Below are 24,314 nucleotides of genomic sequence, written 5' to 3' on the forward strand. Positions count from 1 at the left end.
TTGTCCCACACACCCACTTTGGTGTATAACTTGAGGTGCAAAAATCGCTCAGTGAAAAAAAAATCAAGTCAGTACACAATCATTTCTGTTAGCGGGACAGGTTTGATTACAACTGCATTATTCTAGGCACCCATAAAGGTTAATAAAAATAACTCTAATTTTTTGACTGCCTTTTGTGTTTAAGCATTCACACTGCCTCAGTCCTCACAATCGTCCTATCAAGTAAGTGGACTTTCTTCATTTTATAAAGGAAGATACCGAGGATCAGAAAGTCATATAACTTGCTCAAGGTCTCCCTCGAGAGAACAGAGGCCTTGGGAACCGGACCAAGGTTAGTCTGACACCAAACCCCACCCTTTTCACCAGTGAGCTACACAGTCGGACGGTGCCAAGACCATGGTGTCTGCAGGCACCCAACATTCCAATCTGGGGTGTGACTGTCACCAGCCTGTGTTCCCCAAATGGGACCACGTGCCCATTCCTGGCCTCAAAAGCTCTAGGTGGCATTCCACATCCTGGGTCACCTGGGTGGCCTATTCTGGAAGTAATACTTGCTCACTGATCTGTACGGTTGGAGATTCCTTTGGACATCTTCCCTGGACAGAGGACGGGTGGGGCCAGGGTAAGGATATAGTGGGTGACAGCTGGCCTCGTAGCTTGATAGCAGGGACATGGGCTGATTTGCTTAGTGAGACATGTTTAAATCTGTCCCTGACCTTTCCCCAGGCATTCTGCCTCCATCTTGTCTCTACTTCTGGTGTGAAGGATCTGGACGAATTTAATGGTGAGTAATGACAAAACCCAAGACATGTCCTTATTAAGTAGGATTTTTATCTTGAAAATGGGGAGTTCTATGGGCAAATCGAAACTCCAGGCAACTCCCAAATAAAGACCTGGGTGGCCCTCCTCATTCTTTCCCACACTGAGACAATTTTGATGGAAACTGCAATTTTATAAGCCTAGAGCAACTTGAAAATAGTTCTCCAGGCTACAAAATTCACCCCACAGAACCCAATCTCATCTCTTGAGCCAAAGATGAAAATTTCTGCCAGATGTTGTTTCTGCTTTCAGGTGGGAAAGTAATTGTTTAGAAGTTTTAATATACAGGAGCTCTGTCTCCATAGCCAAAAAGAGGGGTCAGTCAAAGCAATGAACTGGACAATTCAGTCTAGAAACCTGGAGATTTACTGGCCGGTGTCTGGACAGAACTATGTCTATCCTGATTTTAACTGTGTAGTTTACCAGTGTCCAGAAGTTTGGTTTGGTTCAGAACTTCTACTTAGCTACTTGCTTTTTGGAATCTGGCCTTGAATGAGTGCCTCCTTGGATTTTTTTTTTTTTTTTTTTTTTGGTTTGTTCTCCACAGTTGGACTCAGGGAGTAGATAGTGTGAAATGAAGTGTTGGAGAGCCACCTACCATGGGCTTCCAGGATGGCGCCCTGGCTGTGGGAGCACTGTGACCCTGGGAGGCTGACATAGACTTTGTTCTCTTGACATGACATTGGCTGGAGGAACTCCGGCTCTGGAATTTTATATTTTTCCATGCTGGTGGTTCAGCCAGCACATGGGAAATCAGACTTGGGTGGGGCCAACTGGCAACAGATCCAAATTGAAGTGGGAATCAGTCCTTGAAGGCCAACTGTGAAAATGTACATGGGGCCCCAGCCCAAATGCCTGAAGGATGCTGGGAAGGGTGGAAGTGGGACCTAGAACACTTTCAGTGGCACAGAGAAGATACCACTTATCCATCCTGGCAGTGCTTTATTTCTTTATGTGCACTGAGGTTGGGCAATGGGAAGGACCACTGAACGTCTTCTCAGACCCGTGAGAAATGGCAGAGGCAGGGCATATGGAGGAAACTATTTCAAAGATGTTGTAGATTTTTTTGCTTGGTTGATAAATACATTACTTAAAAAAAGAATGGTAGCCTCCTTATGAAGCAAAGTAGCTAGCTTTGAGTGGGTTTCTGGGATGTATCAATCATTGATTACTTACATCTTCTTATCGCTCACATACTTCTGGAAGCTAGACCTCCTCCCTCCCGGCGCGGGGCAGGGGGGGGAAGGCTGGGGCTGAAGAGGGAGGGCCAGGAACATCCATTGCCATGGTCCCACACTGGAATCCCCTGGGGATCTTATAGAAATACTGATGCCTGGGCTGCATTCTGGGCAAATCAAAGCAGAATGTCTGCCCCCCCATCATGTGTCTTAACACCCTCCCCAGGCATTCTGCTGTACAGCCAAGGCCAAGAAGCACCACACTAGTCGAATCTGACATAGGAGGAAATTAAGTGTCCAGACTCTCACTTAGCCCCTCTTCTGCCACGTTAAATAGCTTCTCTCTCTCTCTCTCTCTCTTTTTTTTTTGTAGTTTTGCCATAAATTAAAAGCACACTTCAAAATGTAGGTTTACCAAGTACCTTTAAGAAATGGATTTCCTTTTAAGGCAAACGTTGATTTAGTAACCACTGCGCCGATGCATTTCCACGTGAGCCTCTGACGGGTGTGAATTTGTGTCTGGGGCCAGCAGTGTCCAGTGTGGGCTCCTTTGCGTCTTCTCCATTGCGGGCCCGGCAGGCGGGCCCTCTGTTTCTCCTCCAGAAACCTCGCACACTCCTTTGATTCACGTTGTTGATGGAAAACACTCTCCACGAACCTCTAGCTGTTGGTACATAGATCTACCAGAGACACGTTGTTTTTTTTTTATAATGATTTTTTATTATATTATGTTAGTCACCATACAGTACATCCCCGGTTTTCGATGTAAGGCTCGATGATTCATTAGTTGTGTATAACACCCTGTGCACCATGCAATATGTGCCCTCCTTACTACCCATCACCAGTCTATCCCATTCCCCCACCCCCCTCCCCTCTGTAGCCCTCAGTTTGTTTCTCATAGTCCATAGTCTCTCATGTTTCATTCCCCCTTCTGATTACCCCCCCTTTCTTTATCCCTTTCTTCCCCTACTGATCGTTCTAGTTCTTATGTTCCATAGATGAGAGAAATCATATGATAGTTGTCTTTCTCTGCTTGACTTATTTCACTAAGCATTATCCCCTCCAGTGCCGTCCATGTTGTAGCAAATGTTGAGAACTCGTTCTTTCTGATTGCTGAGTAATATTCCATTGTATATATGGACCACAACTTCTTAATCCAGTCATCTGTTGCAGGGCATCTCGGCTCCTTCCACGATTTAGCTATTGTGGACATTGCTGCTATGAACATTGGGGTGCATATGGCCCTTCTCTTCACTACGCAGAGACACGTTTTTCACAGAACTCACTTCATCTGGGGACCACGTGTCTAGGAGAGCTGTGGTTTTTTGGTAAAGGCACATCCAGACACCTGTGCCAGCATTACCCTATGGACATCTGGTTACCAACGAAATGACAGCCGGCCGGGTAGACTTCCTGTTTTTTGTGCAGAGCACACTGTATTGGCCACATTGCACCTAAAATTCTTAGCTGGACTTACCAAAAACATCACTTACACACATTTAAACAGGATTCCATGGTGTTCTGGTCTCTGAAAAAAATCTGAATTTCTTTTTGTGTTATAAGAATGGACAAGTTGGGGCGCTTGGGTGGCTGTTGAGCGTCTGACTCTTGATTTTGGCTCAGGTCATGATCTCAGGGTCGTGAGATGGAGCCCCGCATTGGGCTCCACACTCAGCATGGAGTCTGCTTGAGATTCTTTCTCTTCCTCTCCCCCACCCCCTGCTTGTGTGCTCTCTTTCTCTAAATAAATGAATAAAATCTTAAAAAAAAAAAAAAAAGAATGGACAAATCTATGATGTAATTTTTTAGGCATTAGCCTAATGGTCTTTCACTTAAGCCACATTAGACTCACCTGGGGGATTTAAAAAAAAAATACTGTCACCTGGGCCCCACCTCAGAGATTCTGATACAATTGGTCTGGAATGGGGCAAGAGCATGAACACTTCTGAATCTCCTTACTGACTCTCGTGGGCAGCCTGGGTGGACCCTAAAACAGGGCTCCGAGCTCTGGGTTTTTCACTGTGAGCTTAGTGCTATGGCAATTTCATTCATTTTAGTTATTCAACATATTTATGTTTAAGAGGGAAAATATTTTTGAAATACTTCCCTCGGTATCTTTTCCTCCAGTCATCCATATAGTTTTTTCTTCACCTTTGCAACCTCATTATGGCTAAAGCAGAGATTTATCACCCCTGGGAAGGAGAAGGTGGGTACTGCCAAGAAAGGTAATTTGCAACCCTAGATGCCCTTTAGAACCACTTGGGAAGCTTTAAAAAATTGCTGGTGTCTGGGATCCACTCCAGACTAATTAAATCAGAATTGGGGGATGGGCCCAGGGATTATTATAACAGTACTCCACGCATAATACTTTTTTGTTATGCAGCCAAGGTGGAGAGTGATGGGTCTAGCAAGAAATGGGTAGCTTACCAACTTACAATGAGATTCTTCTTTATTAAAATCTTGCATATTCTCACCCTAACTTTGAGGGGAAATTATCTAGGTACTTGTCATTGGAAAAGATGAAAGTTAGTTATATTATTGATACGGTTTTATGATTTAATCTAATATATATTTATTGAACAACTACGATATGCAAGGAAACCGTGGTTAGAAACACCTCCTGGGGACTTTTTGCTGGTTTACTTTGGGTCAGAAAGGAGACCAGTGTGGATATATGGGTCCGGATTCCTGCAGGAACGAGATGGCACGCTGCCCACACTGGGCGCAGGATTTCATAAAGGGGTTGTTTCTCATGATTCAGGCAGCATTTAGGAAACCAACCGGGAAAGGTGCGGCTTGTAGGGACTGGCTAGTAACACGGGGAGCCGCGAGCATCCCTGGGCTGGGGGCCTGGCAGACTAGCTGTGTGTGGGGGGGCGCCTGACAGAAACCGTGAACTTCTTGAGAAGGATACAGCGTCACACGGGGACCCTTTCTGTATAAGAAAATTCCAGCTGAGTTCTGGTTGCATGCAGCCAACTGATCCTAGGGGCTGGTGTTCCAGTGCTTTAATAACCACAGCCTGGTCTCGTGGGACTCTGCTAGCAGCAGCAGAGACGATCTCAGCACGTCGTTCATTCATTTGTACATTTACTCGTTCTCTTACAATTGAGAAACACTTAAGTGAATGGCTACCACGTACCAGGCACTCTTCTAGGACACCGCATGTGGCTTCTTGCAACAGGGCCTAGAGCTGCAATGGAGAAGCAGCCATGGAGCCTGTGTTCGGGTCAGCTGGCCCCAAACAGTGGCTGTTCACACCTGTCAGAGGATCACGTAGAAAAGCATGGGTGTGGTGGTGATTAGATCACCGCTTGCCTTAAAATAAAATCCATTTCTTAAAGGTGTTTGTAAACTTATATTTTGCATTGTGTTTTTTAAAAAAATTTTTAAATTTTGAGGGGGAACAATTGGGGAGGAGGGTCAGAGAAAGAGGGAGAAGCAGACTCTCTGTTGAGCAGGGAGCTCAACGAGGGGCTCGACTCCAGGACCCTGGGACCATGGCCTGAGCCAAAGGCAGACGCTTGACCAACTGAACCACCCACGTGTCCCTGTATTCTGCTTTTAATTCGTGGTAAAACCACAATAGAGAAAAGCGACTTGGTGTGGAATAGCAGTGCTGAATGAGAAGTTGGCTTTGACGTTAACTAGCCACATAGCGTTCCACTGTTGTTTTGGAAATTGCTGTTTTCATTTTCCTAGATGTAGGGATGTGACTTGGGCCCTGGGGGTGGGAAATGCCACTAGAGAAATTTAGGAGACGAAGGAGGCCTTTCCTCATAGCTAGAGATGGTCTCCAGAATAGGGAGTGATTTTAATTCATTCACAAGCACATTTTTTTGGAGGACTATCATGTGTGGACACAGGGCCGGGTGGCAGGGATCCCCAGATCATGACAGAACCCTTGCCTTGAAGGAGCCCGTGGTTTCATGGCAATTCAAGTGGGCATAACATTGTTTACCTGCAGTTTTGTGGGGTTGTCTTTGAGGAATCTCTTGAAAATGGCTCAGTCATTTTAAAAAGAAGCATTTGACCACCTGCCAAATTCTAGCTGAGTATTTGTGACCTGCGTGCTGTGTGTGTGTGCGCACGTGCGAGCACGTGTACTTGCCTGCTCACACAATCTTCATGTAGGAAGAATTCTCTACTGGGATGAGGTGGGGAAGGAGGGAGGGAAACCCAGCACAGGCTGCAAAGGTGGGAGAATTCAGGTCTACACGATTTGTTCTCTTTTGACTCAAAACGAGGTGACATCAGCAGGATGTTGGGATTTCAGGACAAGTCCTAGGGTCCAGTAAAATGGCTCCACTTCATGATTCCTTAGAACAGGGACCTGCTTTCCTGTGAGTCCCCCAACATCTCTGGTGGGGGCGGGGTTGCGCCTTCCAACAAATGGACTTGCAGTTGAGGGTTTCCTGTTAGGTTGGCCTTGCTTTGCTAATATCTGGGACTTTTGCCAAAATCTTTGACCACCAGAAGTGAAAGCAAAGCCCAGAAGGAGGCAAGTGTCAGAACATGCGGAAGGCCATGAGGTTATTGTGCTCCTCTGTGTCCCTGTCATAACGTGCCTGCTTTTGGTCCTGACCTTGAGCAAGTGACCTTTAGGGTCTGTCACTCTTACATTTGAAGCTATGGAGATTCGTCCGGAACGGAGCAACCGTTAGAGTTTCAAGGAGCAGGCTGGTTGGCCAATGCTAGTATTGGCCAAGGGAGACAAGTACACCAGTAGGGGTATCTTATCATCGTTCAACCTCAATGAGAGCCCAAGACTGGGCTGGGTCCCAGGAGCAGCACGGGAGAGGACTGACGTGTTGCTGAGATTTATTTAGGGATGTCACAGAGGTGCCTTTTGAAGAGATAGGAAAGGAGTAAGGATGGATCCCTTTATAACCTGGGGTTTTGGCATTTTCTCAGTTCCCGAAGACACAAGGGTATCTCATTATTGTGGGTGGATGCCACTTGAGTGACACAAACTTTCTGGATGTACCCAGGGTGCCTTTGGGGTGTTAATGTGGTCCCATAGGCAAGGGGAGAGGAAGAGTGGCCACCCCCTGCAAGGTCATGCTAGTATCACCCACCCTGCTGTTGTCGAGCCTCTGACCTCATTCACTTCTGATGTGTATCCTGAACTGCAGGTGACCTATATTTAGATTATGTAAAAAGGATAGAAAGTGAATGGCCTTTTTGCGCTAAGGTCAGAGTTCAGCTGTGCTTGATAATGCCGCTTTGATCTCTAGGACCCTGTCTGTCGAGATCTATGGTGTCTGTCAACCAACTTCGCCCTGCACTTGACCTTTTGCTCGCCTGGACCTGTAGTTACTGCCAAGACTCTAATCCCTCAGCATGTCCCTTCTGGAGAAGAAAAAAAAAATCCCAAAGCCTAAGATTCAGACATTCTAGATTCTGCTCTGGCCCCTCACAAAAGCATTCAATAGAGAGGCTTTTTGAAATTAAAAAAACAAGAGGGCAAAGAAGTGGTCTTAAGAGGAAATTTCAAACAAATTATAGGATCAGTGATGCAGAACTCAGCAACAGCAGTTTGCTTGGCCAGAGTCTTCCAGAAGGCGCTCGGAATCCTAAGTGGATTCTAATAGCGCTGGCGGGGATGGAGAGAGTCTTTGCTGCAGCTCCCCGTTTGGGGGCAGGTGACCCGTCAGCGATCGAAGACAGATGCTTATCTCCTGTCCGTCCGAGGACTTCTCAGCGTGCTCTCCTTTGATTGGCTCATGTTGATATTTTATCACCCTGGCAGCTAAACAATTGTTTCCTTATGTCCAGCTGGAATCTTTGCTACTCAATTTACACATCGATTTTCCGTCCCTTGTCAATGTGGGCTATTTTTTTGTGGATCCTTTCCAGATGTGCACGTGGTTTTCGCAATGTGGTGGACCCACTCGGACGTGGTGCTCTCAGAGGTCTGATGGCTACACGGGACTCTGGAAGAGCCTAGTCCTTGACCTGGGACAGGTCGCTTTCCCTGTCCGGGCATCACATCCCTCCTCTCTGAGGGGAGGGAATCCATCACACCATCTCTAAGATTTCTTCCAGGTTTGATGAGTGTGTGATTTTGCTAAGAACGTGGTATCTGAACAGCGAATCCGTGCTTGGCATGCAATAGAGACCCAGTGAGGATTTGTCAAGCAGGGTCCCATCCTAGGGATGGCCACCGGAGGGTCCTTTCCGCACGGACTAAACCTTTCAGCCGATGCCCTTGGCCCTCCCAGGAGTGACCTGTCCCTTGTGGAAGTAGGCACGGGCGTGCGGTGGTGAGACGCCTTTGTTCACCGCGTGCAGCAAGCACCTGGCCCAGGAGCAGGCGGGACCTGCTTCTAGTCCCTTCTTGGCTGTCAAACCCAATCTATTAAAACGCCTCTGTGATTCCGCAAGGAAAACAAGTGCCCGTGAAGAAGAGGTTATAAATACATCCAATTATAAATATATCCCATTAAAAATAGATATTGACAAGCAGCTCCAGACTGTGTTGGGATTGGCAGACTTGGCCGAGGAGAAAAAAGTAGCCGAGTGTCCAGAAAGCAACACATTTGACCGTTGAATAACATGGGTTTGAACTGCGTGTGTCCACTAAATATGTGGATTTGTTTTGATAGATACAGCACAGGACTATAAATGTATTTCCACTTATGATTGTCTTAATTACGTTTTCTTTTTTCTAACTTTATTGTAAGAATACAGCGTAGAGTACATAAAAATACGAAATATGTATTAGTTGACTGTTTATGTGATTGGTAAGACTTCCAGTCACTAGTAGGCTGTTAGTGGTTGAATTTCTGGGGGATCAAAACTTCTATGTGGATTTTCAAACTGTGCGGGGCAAGGGGGTGGTCAGCTCCCCTCACCCCTACACGGAACAGGGTCCACTGTAATATTTTCGTGAATGATTCCTTGGTAATATCTTTGGGCTTGTAGATGGCTCTTAATTAGCTACTAAATCGTGCAGGGTGGTCAGAGAAGGGTTTGGTTTAGAAAGTTCAGTAAAAATAGAATTAGGACTTAATAAATATTTCTCTTCTCTATGTCACAGGACTTGCACAGAAACCCCAGTGAAGGGTTCCGGGACTTTGGAAAGAGAGAGTGGCACGCAGTCCCTGACATCCCTGGTCTTTAAAAGCTCCAGGGAGCCCCTTGTAGGCATGGCCGAGGGAACGATGCCCCCGGAATCAGAGGGCCTGGGCTTCCACCCGGGGTCCAGCGGGTCCTAGTTGCGTGACCTTAGGGAAACCCGTTCACTCCTTTAAGCCCCAGGTATATGGTAACAGTTACGTGAGGTAATAGGTAAGAAGAAACCTAGCATAGTATCTGACACGTGGGAAAACTCGAGCACTAGTTTCTCGCGGTGACCGTCTGGGGTCAGGCCTGCTGGAGGGACCACAGTGCAATGGCAGATGGACATATGCCACAGCCGAGAAGCTCCCAGGACCCCCTCAGGCCACGTGATGAGCTCCTCTCCTCACTATGGTTTGCAAGGGCTGCCATGACAGAATACCACAGACTGGGTGATTCAAACAGCAGGAATCGATTTTCTCTCGGTCCTGGAGTCTGGAGTCTAAGATCGAGGTGCTGACAGGGTTGGTTTCCTCGGAGGACTCTGCTGGGCTCGCAGATGGCTGCCCCCTTGCTGCCTCTACTTGTGGCCATCCCTCTGTGCACACCCAGGGGTCTCTCCACGTGTCCTACTCTCCTCCTCTTATAAGGACATGGGTCAGATTGGATTCTGGCCCCCCTACCACTCTCATGTCAACGTCATCATTTCTTTAAAGGCCGCATCTGCACAGTCGCATTCTGAGGTACTAGGGTTAGGACTTCAATATAGGAACTTGCAGGGAGGGAGTCAGAATTCAGGCCCCAAGGCCCAGGTACTCACTGAGCCTGTGTGTGGCACGAAGACCTCAGGGCTATGGAGGGCTTTGCAATCCAGCTCCCATCTGAAAGTCGATGCTCAGAGTCAATCCTTCCTGCCCCTCCCCCTTCCTTCCTCTTCTGAGGAAGACTCAAGCTCACACCTCCATTTTGACACATGAATACCACTCCTTTTTAAGAGATTCTTGACCTGTGGTTGCTCAGGTTTATGAACAAGGACACTGAAGTCACTGGGTTCTGGGGTAGACCCTGGGCATCTAGGCGGACTCTTATAACCACCCCATAAAATGGCTTCTGAGTCCTGAAGGCTGTGCTCTTGGCTGGCCCGTGTGAGGCCATGAGACAGAACAGACAGAACGCCAGAGCCACACCCCGAGGGGACTGAAGGGGGTTCCCATCTCCTGTGCCTTCCTCTTTTCTTCCCTCAGCACCCCTCCTACATGGTGAGTCATCCAAAACTCCATACACCCAGCCAGCTGTTTGGAACAGAAGAAACAACACAGCCAGAGGCGTCTTGGGCCCAAACTCACACCCTGTCTCCTCCTCCCTCTCTCCTCTCCCCTCTCCCCTCTCCCTCTGTCTGTCTCCATTTTATTGCTCCTTTTCCAAGTTCCTCTCCCTGCCCTCCCCCTTTCCATTCTTATCCCTTTCAAGGCTTAATTAGGTTATCTGGAGACATTGGGTCTCGGCCAGCCAATGTCTGATCTATGAAAAAATTAGTATTTCCCAAACTTACAGTTATATCAAAGCCCTTAAGCCCTGTTTCTTCCTTAAGCACAATCAGTTTTCTCATAATTCTTACATAGAGTACTAACTTCTCACGAACAGGGGCCATATTGTACCCTCCACGACCCCCAGTGCAATGCCCTCCGCACAGAAATACTCAAAAACACTATTTGAAGAAAGCAGTGGGACTTTCAAGAATAATCATACACTCCGAGAAGCTCAGGCCTGCAGTTAGCGCTAAGGAAACTCTGTAAGCCCCTCAGGGACCCAGACCTGGAGTTGCAGGGAGCTACCAGCGTGGGGTTTCCTCACGCCCGGTGACACAGCTTGAACCACGGGGCTTGGCCATCGATACCACTGGATTGTTTACTTAAAGAACAAGCAACAAATATGACTTTTGACAGTAAAATAGAAGGCAGAGAATCATTTTGTTTTCGTAGACATAAATGCCTGGATAAAATGCATCCCCTTATTAATGGAAAACAATTTTGTCACGTTTATCTGCTTAAAAAAAATTATCTTCCCCTCTTTTGGCTTCTGAGTTACAAATTCCCTCATAGGTGCTTATTCTAGTAAGATGGGGGCAGCGGCCTCTGAACCTGGTCCAATCTGATTTCCGTCCCTCACTCCGCCAGGGGTGGTAGAGGGGTTACTGAGGACATTGAATGAATGACTTTTGATCTCCCATCTCTGACCTCACCTCCACTTAGTAGAAATAAGAAACAAGGACTGGGCACAAGTGTGAAACCTCTACTTGGTCATTCATCTATTTATTCAACAATTACTTGTGCCAGATGTTCTGCCAGGTCCAGGTGCTACAGAGATGAGAAAGTCACAGTCCCTGCCTGCAAGAAGCTCACAGTCTACTGGGGAGTAGAAGTGCTACCCAATCGTTCCTGTATACCACGCTACTAGAAATAGGTATGAAACACTATGGGAGTACCGAAGAGGGGTGTTTCTCTTCGCATGAACAGAAGGAAGGTTAGGGACCTCAGAACAAGGCCCTGAAGACAAGCACAGTTTTACTAGATGGTGTGGAGTGGTAAGGACCGCCTAGTACTATGGTATCCAATATGGTAGCCACTAGCCACATGTGGCTGTTTGGATGTATATTACTTAAAATTAAACAAAATAAAAAAACTTAGTTTCTCAGTTGTGGCCACATTTCAAGTGCTCAAAAGCCACAGCTGGCGAGTGGCTATCACATTGGACTGGGAAGATACAGAACATTTCCATCACTGTAGAAAGTTCTATTGGACAGAGCTGTTCTAGACAGAGAGGAAAGCAGGCTGATTTCCCAGACACCATTAGCTTTGGTCTGTAAATGCTTCCCTGAGGCTGCTTTCTGTGCCATGAGCCTCAGAGCCTTCAGAGCTGTCCTGTGGTTAGAGAGTGGTCCACGGGGGCAAGGCCTGGAAAGTGATGACAGCACGAGGCTTGTGGGTAAGCCCTCCTCATGGGCCATCGACTCTGGGGACTGGGCCGTAGATGTCAATACTGGTTCTGAGCCTGGTCAGTCATCAGCGAGGATACGGTAGCTAGCCTCTGCATCTCCATTGGATGTCCAGTGGACAGCCAAACCTGAACCCCTCGTCCCCACACCTGCCTGCTCCCCTGTGGTCCTGCCCCTCTCCGTCAATGGCGTTTCCATTCTTCCAGGTGTTCAGGCCCAGACCCTGCGAGTTGCCTTACCTCGTCTTCTTCTCATTGCCCTATCCCTCCACCTTACGTCTCCACAAGTCCTGCTGGCTCTACCTTTCCAACATGGCTGCTGCTGACCACTTCTTACCACCTCCATTGCTGCCCCCGGTTTGAAACTCTGTTATCTCTCACCTCGATTTCTGCAGCAGCCTCCTAACTGGTCTCCCAGCTGTCTCCCTCGGCCCCTCCCATACCTTCTGTCCCCAGTAGAGCAGCCCCCGTAATGCTGCTAAAAGTTAGGTCATTTCGGTCCTCTGCTTAAGAGTCTCCAGATGCCCCATTTTACTCCGAGTAAAAGTTAGAATCCTTACAATGTCCTATCAAACCCTTTGTGACCATAGGACCTGGCCCCATTCCCTCTGTGACTTCATCTCCTACAATTCTCCCCCTCGAGTCCTCTGCTCCAGCTACGCTGGCCTCCTCCCTGTTCCCGAGGGCCTTTGCTCTGGCTGTCCCCTCTGCATGGAAAGCCTTTTCTCCAGATATCCACATGCCAACTCCCCCATTCCTTTGGATCTTTGCTTAAATGTCAACTTCTCAACAAAGCCTATGACAATCTTATTTAAAATAGTAACCTGCACGCCTCCCTGTCTTTCCCCAGCATGCTCCATCCACGTTACCCTATGATACTGTTTTCTCAAGAGCACATGGCACCTAGCCTGCCTCTTCATTTACTGATTGATGATGCTCATTTTTGCTTGTCTGTCTCCCCTCAGGTGAAGGCAGGGGACATCGTCAGTTGCATTCCGCGAGGTACCCTATGTGCCTAGAACGCACACTGGTTCGTGGGAAGTATTCCTCTGTTGTTCTCATCCTTAGCGGCTCTCTGCCGCTGGGGGGAAGGTCTCCTGCACATAGGAGCCAATCGGCAGCCTGGGTTGGCAGCCCTAGCTTCTCCTTAGGATTGCCAAGTTAGGCTCCAGGAGGGGACTGACTTACGGAAATTCTCCAGCTAAAGTTGGAGGCTCAACCCTCAGGTGAGCTGACTCCAAAGGAGCCTTCTGCTTTTCTGAGGGTCCCACGTTGAGAGAGGGCTGGAGGGCGTGATTGGAGCTGTAAGGAAGGGTTCCAGGGCAGGGTGGTGGGGTAGCGACCCCCGATTGTATGGTGGAAAGTTTAGCCCACTCGCGGGATGCGTCCAAGGCAGCTGTCTCTTTTCAAAACTGTTCCATCATGCCCTCCAGTTGTAAGAGCCTCACGTGAGCATCTCCGATGATTCAGAAGCTGAATGGGATGGGGGAGGATTTCAGGCGTCAGAGCGGAGCTTATCAATGGGTGGATGTGGACTCTTGAGCACAGAGTGAGGGGAGGGTGCTGCGGGCAGGGATTTGGGAGCTCTGGCCCCCCCCAACCCCCACCTCTAAGCCACAGATTTTTCATCTGTTCAAAGGGAACAGTAAAGCCTGCCTGTCTCCCTTTCGGCGTTCTGAGGATCAAGTGAAATAATGTATATGAAAATGTTCCAAAAAGAATAAAGAGCTTTGCCAGGATAAAAAATTGCTTTTATTCCAAATGATAAGTCAAGGGTGAGATTTCTAAGAAGTCATTTGTGTGGGCTGTTATTTCAAATCCTGTTTGTTTAAAAAAAAAATAGAAAACGAGTTCAAGCCTGCCTTACTCAAGGAAGAGCAGCAGTGTGCTAGACGGTTTCTCCAATCTGGAGTCTAGCCATTGCCCCCATGGTGGCTCATTCTTAGATGTGCATGCGCTGCTTGTCTGAGGACCCTCCAGCTGAGGGGACCCCCTCCTTGGCTTGGGATGGGGCTGTGGCCTCATGGAAAGGGGACCCACGATGCTTGGTCATGGGGATGGAAGCACCTGCTTCGAGCTTCACAAGCATCCCTCAGGGATGGAGGGGAGTAGGGTTAATAACTCGGTTTGTTCAGGACCTGAGTGGGGAGCAGTAAAGAAAGAGGAGGAACACTCGTATCTGTAGGACATCTGTGCTGCGCTGGGGCCGTCATTCCCATACACCTCACAACACACCTGCGTCTCTCTAAGGTATGATTATTCTTATTTTAAAAATGAGAAAACTGAGGCTCAGCAAGGTTAATAATCTGTCCTGGGCCACACAGCTTACTGGTAGCTGGCAGAACTGGCATTGCACTCAGGTCTGTCTGGAGGCAAAAGCCATACCCTCACCATGGTACTGTGCTCTTGGCTTCCACGGGTCAGGGGATAGGGCTCCAGTTTGGGCTCCTTCCCTCAGAAATGACAGGCAGTCATTTACACGTCTCTCACCCCTTTCCTCCGCTCTGGAAGGAAGGGCTCACTCTGTCCCTCATTGGCTGTTTGTGAGCGTCCCGTGAAATAATGTATGTGGAGCGATCTGAATATTGCAACATGTTGCATGCAAGTGAGGAATGACTATTATAATTTTGAAAGTGTTGCTTTTATCCTGTGACTGCCTTGCTCAAGAACTTTCCATGAGTCACTCTTCCCTGACCTGATGGAGTCTGGCCTCCCAAGTTCCATGCCTGTGCTCTCACGGACTGTCCTCCACCTAGCCTTCCTCTGTATTCTGGTAAATGGCACGTCTGTTACCACCTCTCTGCCAACATGGCACTCTCCCCACCTCTCAAACCTGACACACGTATGGTCTCCCTCCTCCCGGAAGCCCTCACTCACAGCCTTACTGGTCTGTGCCATGGGGCTTCCCGTGTGCTGCCTGGTGGCTGGGTGCAAGCTCTCTAGTTGTTCCACACACTTGAGTACGTCTCTGCAAGGAGGGTTCCGAGTCCTGCAGGTTGAGGTCATGGTTCTGTGCTCTTTCAATGTCCTCACCGTGCCTCACCCAGTACGCAGGACTCGTAAGTGAAACACTCAGCAATGGCAACCGATGGACTGATTCAGAGCCTTGCACCCATGTTTCCACTTTCTCATGCTGTGGCGGGTCATGGAGAGTTCTGGCAGCTTTTCCAGGCAGGCTCCTGCACCCCTCGGTCTCTTCCGGAAGAGGCAGCTTCCTGCCTGAGCTCACACGGCGCCTGGCTTGAGCCTGCCCCCTCCTGTCTGCCTGGCCAGACCACTCTGTCCGGGTGGAGCCAGCTCACAGCAGAGCTCCCTGTGTAAGAACTCTGACCCGAGCCCTCTCCCTACTCTGCGCTCCTTGCACGTGCCATGCCTGGCCTGGGGCGATGCCCTGGCTTGTCTTCCAAGAACCTCGAGAAAAGAGAGCACATGGTAGGTGCTCCGCACTCACACTGCACCAGGACTGGACCTCGATCGCGATGAGGCTCAGGGAAAATCTGCAGACCCAGACTCCAAAGCTGACCAGGGGCTTCGTATGATTGGGAATGAAGGTATGTGTACCCCAAGGGAGGGGACAGAACAGAGAAAGTGTGGCTTTGGTGTCCGTCACATTGGTTTGCGCCCTGCTACTGGGCATGTGACTCTGTCTCTCAGGGCCTCAGCGTCCTGGTGTGGAAATTGTGGATGACAGCGACACAGCCATCACAGTGTTGTTGCGAGCGTGGCTTTACACTGCATCTCGGATTCTGCGTGCAAGCCCCGTGTTCAGGGCTCAGCTTAGGTGTCACCTTCTAAGAGAGACATCCCCCCACCCTAAGGAAGTCCCTGGCGTTGTCATGAATGTAGCGCCCTGTTAATCCTTCCCAACGCTTCTTACAATCGGTAGTTATTATATTCGTGTCCATGCGTGTTGTTTCCCTGCTAGAATGTAAGCCCTGTGACGGCAGGGAACACGTCAGTCTTACGGTTGTATCTCTGACTTCTTTTTTTTTTTTTTTTAAAGATTTTATTTATTCATTCGACAGAGAGAGAGACAGCCAGTGAGAGAGGGAACACAAGCAGGGGGAGTGGGAGAGGAAGAAGCAGGCTCCCAGCGGAGGAGCCTGATGTGGGGCTCGATCCCATAACGCCGGGATCACGCCCTGAGCCGAAGGCAGACGCTTAACCGCTGTGCCACCAGGCGCCCGTATCTCTGACTTCTAGAATAATGCCTGGCACTCAGTAGGTGCTCAGTATATTTTGGTTCCCTTTCCTTCCCTTCCGCAGTAAATGGCGTGTGGTCAGTCTCAGTATCAGGAAGACCAGGTTTACCAGCAGCTTCTAGACCGGCTCCTGCAAGGACAGCAAAGGTCCAAGCATGCGCACATCGAAGAGACTCCAGGAGGAGACGGACCAGTGGAGGACAGGGAGGGACAGGTGCTGGGGACCTCTTAATCTGAAGCAGCAGAGTGGATGCCCCATGTCTATCTAATGAACTGGTTGGGGGGTGTCCTCGGCCTCAGCAGCCAGACCCCCAGAATCCTCCAGGCCACGGGAATCATGTAGGCCTCTCCCACCTGACCACCTGGAGAGCTGCAGGGCCAAGGGCATTTCTGGGGACGGCACCCACCCTACCTCCCAGTGCTTCACGAGCACCGGACATTTCCCGCATGTGGCGGTACACTGCCCCAGGGCCGCTGAGGACACTATGGAAGCTGTGACCTTTCTCACTTCACAAGTGCGCCGGGAAGGTGGCCATGAGTGTGTGTAGCGGGAGGGGGTGTGTTCGCTTAAACTTCTTTTGAGAGAAGAGAAATGAAAGAACACAAGGGACAGGGAAAAGCAGTGGGGAGGAGGGAGGGAAGGTGAAGAGGGTAGAGAGAGAAATGTTGGAACAAAGGACTTTTTTCTTTAATCTTAGAAAGGTTTGAATTGGCGGGAAGGAGCCAGTTGACAGGGAGAGTTTGAAAATGCAGGAACGCGGGCTGAGGAAGGGCTAATCACTGGACAGAGTCTAGGGTGCCCATCTCCCCGGTTTGCCCCGGACTAAGGGGCTTCCCAGGAGGTGGGAAGAGGGACGCAGGGAATTCTCCATGGATGTCCAGTGGGACGCCCTGGCCCAGCCGAGCTGGCCAGGCATGGGCACCGGTGTGACTTTGGCGGAGAGGGAGGACAGGTGACAGGGTACACGGTTATATGCCTTCTGAGGCCTTCCGGGGATCGACCTCACCTCACCTCCACCCCCACAAAAGCACGTTCCCTGGGCAGCCACGTGACGCTGGAAGCCCACCTAATCTTACCAGGCCTCATATTCCTCAGACGTAAAAGAAGAGAGGGTTGGATGACGTCTGAGGTACTTTCCAGCCGCTGTGGAGCTGTGGCGAGTCAACAGTCGAGGTTGTTCGTGATGGGTTTAGTGGCCCTGGCGGATCGCAGCAGACAGCGTCAGAGGTCTCCAGGGGGACCATCGTCATGCAGCGATGCTTCTGGCTCCCCTGGAAGCCTCTCGCCAATCCCGCTTCAGAGGCATGGCTTTGGGACCGTGGGGAGGCATGCGAGTGGGTGCGTACAGGCTTGTCCACCCTCGGGAAACCCTGCTGCCTGAGTTGGGTCTGGGGGAGCGGGGCACTGCACGGTGACATCAGTCTGCGAGGGGAGACATGATTTCAGCAACACATGTGGGATGTGTAGAAGTGACAACAGCAGGAAATTGGCGGGGTGGGGAGGGGTTGCTGGTGAGCTGATCGGGTTTCTCAAATATTTCTTTACACGAACCGGTTTGGGCTGAGCCAGCACCTGGGGCTCTCTGGTTTTGCAGGGAGGAGGTCCCAGGAGAGATGCTACTGGCCGCCCTTCAGTTTGGTCCGGGGGTCCGGGTGCTAGTGATGAACACACATATAAAAAACAGGACGATTTTCCAAGCCGGTGGAGCAGGTCATGCCGATTATATTTGAAAAGAAGCAAAGCAAACAACAAAAATATACTACGTCCGGGTCCGTAATAGTGTTCATGTGTGTTGTATGTTGGGGGGAGGGGGCTGAAATCCCAAATCAATAAGGTCATCGAGTTATCTCCGTCGAGTGTTTAAGGCTATTACTTTAAGTGAACACAGGGCAGTTGGCTGTGTTTGCTGTAATCAGCTTTGGGCTCATTGGGCATATTGATCTCTTCCAGCGCTAGCTGGTGTTCTGGAAACATCAGCGAGGTCTCACCCCCACCCCTCCTCCTCCTTCCTCCTCTTCTTCCCGAGGCTTCTGAAAAGCAAAAACACAATTCTCTCTGCTGGCTGGGCTGCAAGTTTTCCACTTCACATCATCATCATTCGTTCTAAAAGCAAAATGCAATTTTCTGCGACTCTTTACACTTCTCTGTGTGTGTGTGTGTGTGTGCGCGCACACACACAGCCTCTGTGCTCAACAATGTGCTTTTTAATATAGGGAAGGAGCAAAGACAACAGGTCCACTATAGTCCTGCAATATCCCAGGGCAGGGAAGCCATTCCCAGTCCAGCAAGAAACATTGTGCCCATTGAGGCTGCTCTCGAGCTCTGGGCGGCTCACAATCCCAACCTTTGTGACCACCAAAGAATCATGGCCTGTACCCGTCCCCTCGGACTCCACCCTGCTGGCCCCCAAAGGTCACTGACAGTGATGTCACGGAAAAGCATGTGGTCACAGAGCCTGTCCTCAGAAGAAGCACTGGAAACCGTCGGTGGATCCCTGCACGCTGGCGGAGTTCCCCGCTCCCTGCCATCTAAACCCCAGCCCCGAGCCCTGGAGAATCTCTTAGGTTCCCCCAGCTTCCAGGTAGCACAGCAGGGGAAGGACTCCACCCCGGCCTGAGTGCTTTGAGTGAGACTGTGAGCCAAGAAGGTGTGGCAGCCTGCCATGTCCACCCTCCATGGCACCCATCGCAGTCAGTGAGGACTGAGCCTTAGACCTCCTGCTGCTTATCTGCTTTAACCCCATTCTTGCTGCGTTTGGTTCCATGCCTTGCGTTCATTTGCCTTTTCGATCTCTCTGTCTCCCCCTTTACCCTCTGCAGACCTGACAGACACAGATGTACCTGTATACACACGCACACACACGCACACACACCCCACTGTCCCCGTTAATCCGCTCTGAGAGAGTCAGCCTCATCCGACTCAGGCCAGAGAACCCAGGGAAGCCCCGCTGGAGAGGGAGAAGGGCCGTTAGCTGGAGCCTGCACGCACCTGCCCACGCGTGGGGACACAGAGCTCCTGGATGCTGTGGGGCAATAGGGAGAGAATCACATAGAAAACAGCAACGTTTACAGTAAAACTGCGTTGACTGAGCACTTGTCCACGTGTCCGAAGTGTTCCACATTCATCATTTCCCATGCTCTCTTGGAAGGAAGTGTCTCTGTTGCATTTTAGCGCTAAACAAGGTGAGTCTCCACGGCGAGGGCAAACAGGTGGTAGACTTGAAACCAGCTCTGACTCCAATCTGAGACCCTCTCTACTCCCCTGAGGCTTAGAAATGACAACAGGTGGCTAGGATTATTTGCACTCTAGAAGGGAAGACGTGTGCTGATACATGTGTATGCATGGGGGCTGGGGTGGTCGGTTTAAGGAATTTGGAGCCCTGGTAAGGGGGTAAGATGATGCCATGCTGTACTTTCCTTAGTGTCATCCTCCCTGATACTTGTCTCCTCTTTTCTTGGGTTCAGGGCCTTTCAACTTAACTCTGCCCAAGACCTCCCCCGTGACCCACCACCCAGCAACCCACCGCCGCCTGGAGAGTCCCGGCTCCCATTCTGATAGCTCTTCTCTGCTCCCCTCCCCCCTCAGGCCACTCTGCCTCACTTGCTGTGCCTCAGACCTCCCTGTACTTCTGACCACCAGCCTCTGCGTTGGCTGTGCCTTTTCTGAACACGTCTTCATCTCCTCACTCTTTTTGGTGACCTCCTACGATCTTCCGAGTCCCAACTCGTGCCATTGCACCTAATCCTCATCCCCACTGGCTTCCCCTAACACCGCACACCTGACCTTGTACTCCAAGTATGATCGGAGCTGTATTCTAGAAAGATCACTGTATCGGTGGTGTAGACATTGGCCGGATGAGATGCTAAGGGCCAGGAGAACATGTGGAGTCCGTTGCGATCATTCTGGGGGAAGGGAACCAGGGCAGGGGATGGAAAGAAGGGTTCTTGGCTGGGGGTGGGGGCAGGTGCTGAGGCTGAGACTCCCAGACATGGGACTGAGTTTGACCCTCAGGGTCAGACTAAAGGAGGCTAACACCTGTCCAAGATGGGTTTCGGGAAAGTTTTGCCTCTCGGCAGGGGACTTCCTGAGAAGACCTTTGGAAGACCCTTTCAACCCTTTAACTGATTCTGTTATAACTGTGGCATCCTCCGGGTTGCTCAGAAGGCAGGAGCTCTAAAAATAGAAAGCCTTATTATTACCGATTAAATTTCTTTCCACCTACGGAATTTTCTGAAAGTAATAAGAAGAGGAAGCCTGAGTCTGTGCTGAAGTGTTCAGGGAGCAGAGATGTATTGAGAGGTGATGAGAGAGAGAGAGGGCACAGAGAACATGAGGCCAGGCAGGTAAGAAGGGGTTAGGGGAAAAACCACTGATCAAACACACTGATGGGTAAAGGGACCTTCCAGAAGGTGTGGAGCCTCCAAGGGCAGTGCATGTGAATATTAAAACCATAGAGTTCCCACTGAGACGAATGCCTGAGCCGAGGGAGGACAGCGGCCTCCGGGTGAACCCCCTCCCCCCGTCTCTGCCTCAGGGTGATGCATGAATGCTCCCCATCACTGTGATAGGTACGCAGCTCACTCCCCCACTCTCCTGCCTCCTGATGCATTTCATGCTCATGAAGACCCACCTGCAAAGCCCACTACAGCCTTGCAGTTTCTGAGGACAGCATCCACGGCAGCTAAGGATCTGTAAAGCCATAGGAAGAGATGAATCTGGAGAAGAGAAGAAATGGAAAATACTCTATTTTTATATATTTTATATATTTATATATTTAAAAAAAGTGATCCCCCAAAGTGAATCAGTGTCAGGTATTACAAACCTGGATTCACCCTATAGCTCTGCCTTAGAATAATTTAGAATGATTGGAAGGCCTCTTCCTTATGACATGAGTAAGTCCAAGTCACTTTCCATTGTCTCCTGTATGTTCTCCTCTCGCATATGGCTTAGATCCTTGGTTTGGGTGCTGTCCCCGGCGTTCCTGCTGGAGTGGTCTTATCGCTGTGGACTATATTGGGATTTTGCAGTCAGGCATGAAACCTCGCTCTTCTAAAAACTGGCTTGGGCTCTTAAATGGAATTATTCCGAATTGCCATTTGTTCATAAGTTAAAGGTGATTGGATAACAGCATTGTCACATGGCTTGACATAGTAATTCCTCCAAGTTTCCTTTTCTGCCAAATGGAGATCAGAAAGGTGTTGTAGTTTAATGGGTAGAGAGTTTCAGTTTTGCAAGATGAAAAGAGTTCTTGGAGATTGGTTGCACGGCAATGTGAATGTACAATGTGAAAATTTAACTGAGTGGATTTTAAAGATCTTGGTTTTTTAGTGATGGATGAATCAGGCGTCACCCAATCCAGCAGCTAGGAAGGCACTATGAAATGAAAGACTTTTGTAGTTGGAAGTGACCAGGAACAAGGAGTTACACTAGGTGATTAGAAGGTTACTTTCCCTTTAGGGGATGGCAGGGGTTTTGTAAGGCAGATCACCGATCCAATGCTGGTCAGGAGATTCCTGATTGGCTGGTTTACAGTTCCATCTCTGGTAGAGCACAAACTGTATTGAGTTGACTGAGTTTGGTGACGTGGGGTTTAGCATACGCAACTCCATTTTGAGCCTGTCATCTTGTTTTTAACAGTACTCAACACTACTGGACTCTGCACTTAAAAACAAATAGTTAATGTGCTAAGTTTTGTTATGTTTTACCACCATTAAAAAAACAGAGATAATAGGGATGTTTGGGGGGCTCAGTCAGTTAAGTGTCTGCCTTTGGCTCAGGTCATAATCCCAGGATCCTGGGATCAAGTCCTGCATGGGGCTCCTTGCTTGGTGGGGACCTGCTTCTCCTTCTGCCTGCCGCTTCCCCTGCGTGTGTGTGCGCGCTCTCTCTCTCTGACAAATACATAAATCTTAAAAAAAAAAAAAATAGACATAATAAAGTCTGTCTCACCTCATGGTGAAGATGGGCTAAGAAGTGTGTAACTTTGCACAGTTGCCGGCTCATGGTAAACACGCAGCTCAATAAATGTTAACTTATTTCTTTTTTAAAAGTAGGCTCCTGGCATTGAGCCCAACACGGCACTTGAACTCACAACCCTGAGATCAAGACCTGAGCTGAAACCAAGAGTTTGACATTTAACCCACTGAGCCACCCAGGGACCACCAGATAAACATTAACTTTTATCAGTAGCATTAGTCTTGATAGTTTCTTGTTCCCCAAATTGGCATTCTATTTCCCAAGGCTAAAATCAAGTTACTTCTCCAGGGCCGGGAAAAGCTATAGGGGATCATCACCTAGAGGAATCCCCAAAACACTCATCGTGGACATTAGGTTCTCCCTGAGGCTAGAATCTGCATGGCTTTATAACAACAACAGCAAACGCTCATCTGAAAGCAAACGAGCTCACTTAAGCCCCGCAAAACCCCAGGGAATGGGTCTAATTATTTTCATCGCTTGTCTTAAGTCACATAGCTAGTAAGTGACAGTCCAGATAAGGCCATTTCTTCCAGAGCCTACTATGTTGACCGCTATGTCATGGCTTCCACCCAGCCCACCATTGCTTTAGAATCTCTAGCTTACGGCCACTTTCAGCAATGGATCTCTCTTCAGCTGTGGCCAATGGAACTGCTTAGGCCTTATTCTCCTGTAATGCCAGCCATCATTTGCAGGACATGTGTATTTCAGATGTAAGGAGGGCACAGCTGGGGCGTGCTCACGTCAGGAGAACTCTGGAATGGCTCTAGAGGTCACTGGTTACTCGTAAGACTGCTCGGTTCCAACATGTCTCCCCTCGGAGCTCTGCGGTGGACTCCCTTCACCCAGAAGTTCTGTTTATTAGCTTTGCATGTTCTTTAATCACTAATTAATTAAAGTTATGTTCTTTACTCACTAATTAATGAAAGTAATATAGGCACAGAATAAGAAATCCTCGAGCAATAAAGGACAACAAAAAATGAAAAGTAGAGATGTCCCTTCTCTTCCCTCCCCTGTGCCTAGCCTCTAGTTCTCCTGGAGGTGATTTCCAGACTTGAACCATCTAAATGCTTTATGCCTTTCTCTTGGTTTTTCAATTTTAAATAGTATTTATTGATTTCTCACCGTAAGAGAGGAAGGATATAACTCATTTGCAGTAACTGCAACCCTCCTTCTAATTTTGCTTTTTTTAAAAAAGATTTTTTTATTTATTTATTTGACAGACAGCCAGCGAGAGAGGGAACACAAGCAGAGGGAGTGGGAGAGGAAGAAGCAGGCTCCCATCAGCAGGAGCCTGATGTGGGGCTTGATCCCAAGATCCCGGGATCATGCCCTGAGTCGAAGGCAGATGCTTAACGACTGAGCCACCCAGGTGCCCCTAATTTTGCTTTTTTTGTCATTCTTCACCTGCGTAATTTTAAATAATATATTTAAATTTATATTTTCAAAAGATTATCTTTCTTGATATCTCAACTTCAGACAGTACTTTCTGATTTTGCACTGCAAAGTGAGGAATTCACCTCCCTCCATGTTCAGATGTCGATCAGCTGTTCTCTTACTTTTCCATCGCTCGTTTGAAATATTTACACTCTGTTTCATAACTATCATTAGGTCCTCTGTGTTTGGTGTAGATGCTGATTTTATAGATTAAAAATCAATGAGTATTTATGTTATGATTATTTAATTATTATCCTCCTCAAAACCAAGCAGTGTGATTAGACCAATAGAAAGATGTAATTCTCTCTTTTTTTAAAGATTTTATTTTTATTTGTTTATTTGAGAGAGAGAGAGAGCACGAATGGGTTGAGGGGCAGAGGGAGAAGCAGACTCCCCACTGAGCAGGGAGCCTGATGCAGGGCTCAATCCCAGGACCTGAGATCATGACCTGAGCTGAAGGCAGATGCTTAACTGATCAAGCCACCCAGACGCCCCAATACTATTCTTTTTAGATTATCCAGCTTCTCATTCCAATTTCTTGTTACAAGAAATTTCCTTGATTAAAAAAAAAATTTTAATTTTTTTCAGCACTGGACCGGAGCCAAAACATAACCGAACATGAAAGTTATGAACACCCCTAACCTAGGT

The 24,314-nt window shown here is 48.7% G+C and overlaps 1 long non-coding RNA gene across 2 annotated transcripts in view; it reads left to right on the forward strand.

Moving 5' to 3' along the window:
• The first annotated feature begins 634 nt into the window (after window positions 1–634).
• The window catches only part of LOC123002018 (uncharacterized), a 34,290-nt gene continuing 10,610 nt past the window's right edge, over window positions 635–24,314 (forward strand). Inside the window, exon 1 of one of the 2 annotated variants that reach the window (XR_007191392.2) lies at window positions 635–784. This is a non-coding gene — a long non-coding RNA (uncharacterized LOC123002018). The remainder of the gene's footprint in view (window positions 785–24,314) is intronic. The other variant, XR_006411479.3, reaches the window with a different exon arrangement.

The sequence above is a fragment of the Ursus arctos genome, unplaced genomic scaffold (genome assembly GCF_023065955.2).
Source record: "Ursus arctos isolate Adak ecotype North America unplaced genomic scaffold, UrsArc2.0 scaffold_2, whole genome shotgun sequence".
In the NCBI taxonomy this organism is placed as follows: domain Eukaryota; kingdom Metazoa; phylum Chordata; class Mammalia; order Carnivora; family Ursidae; genus Ursus; species Ursus arctos.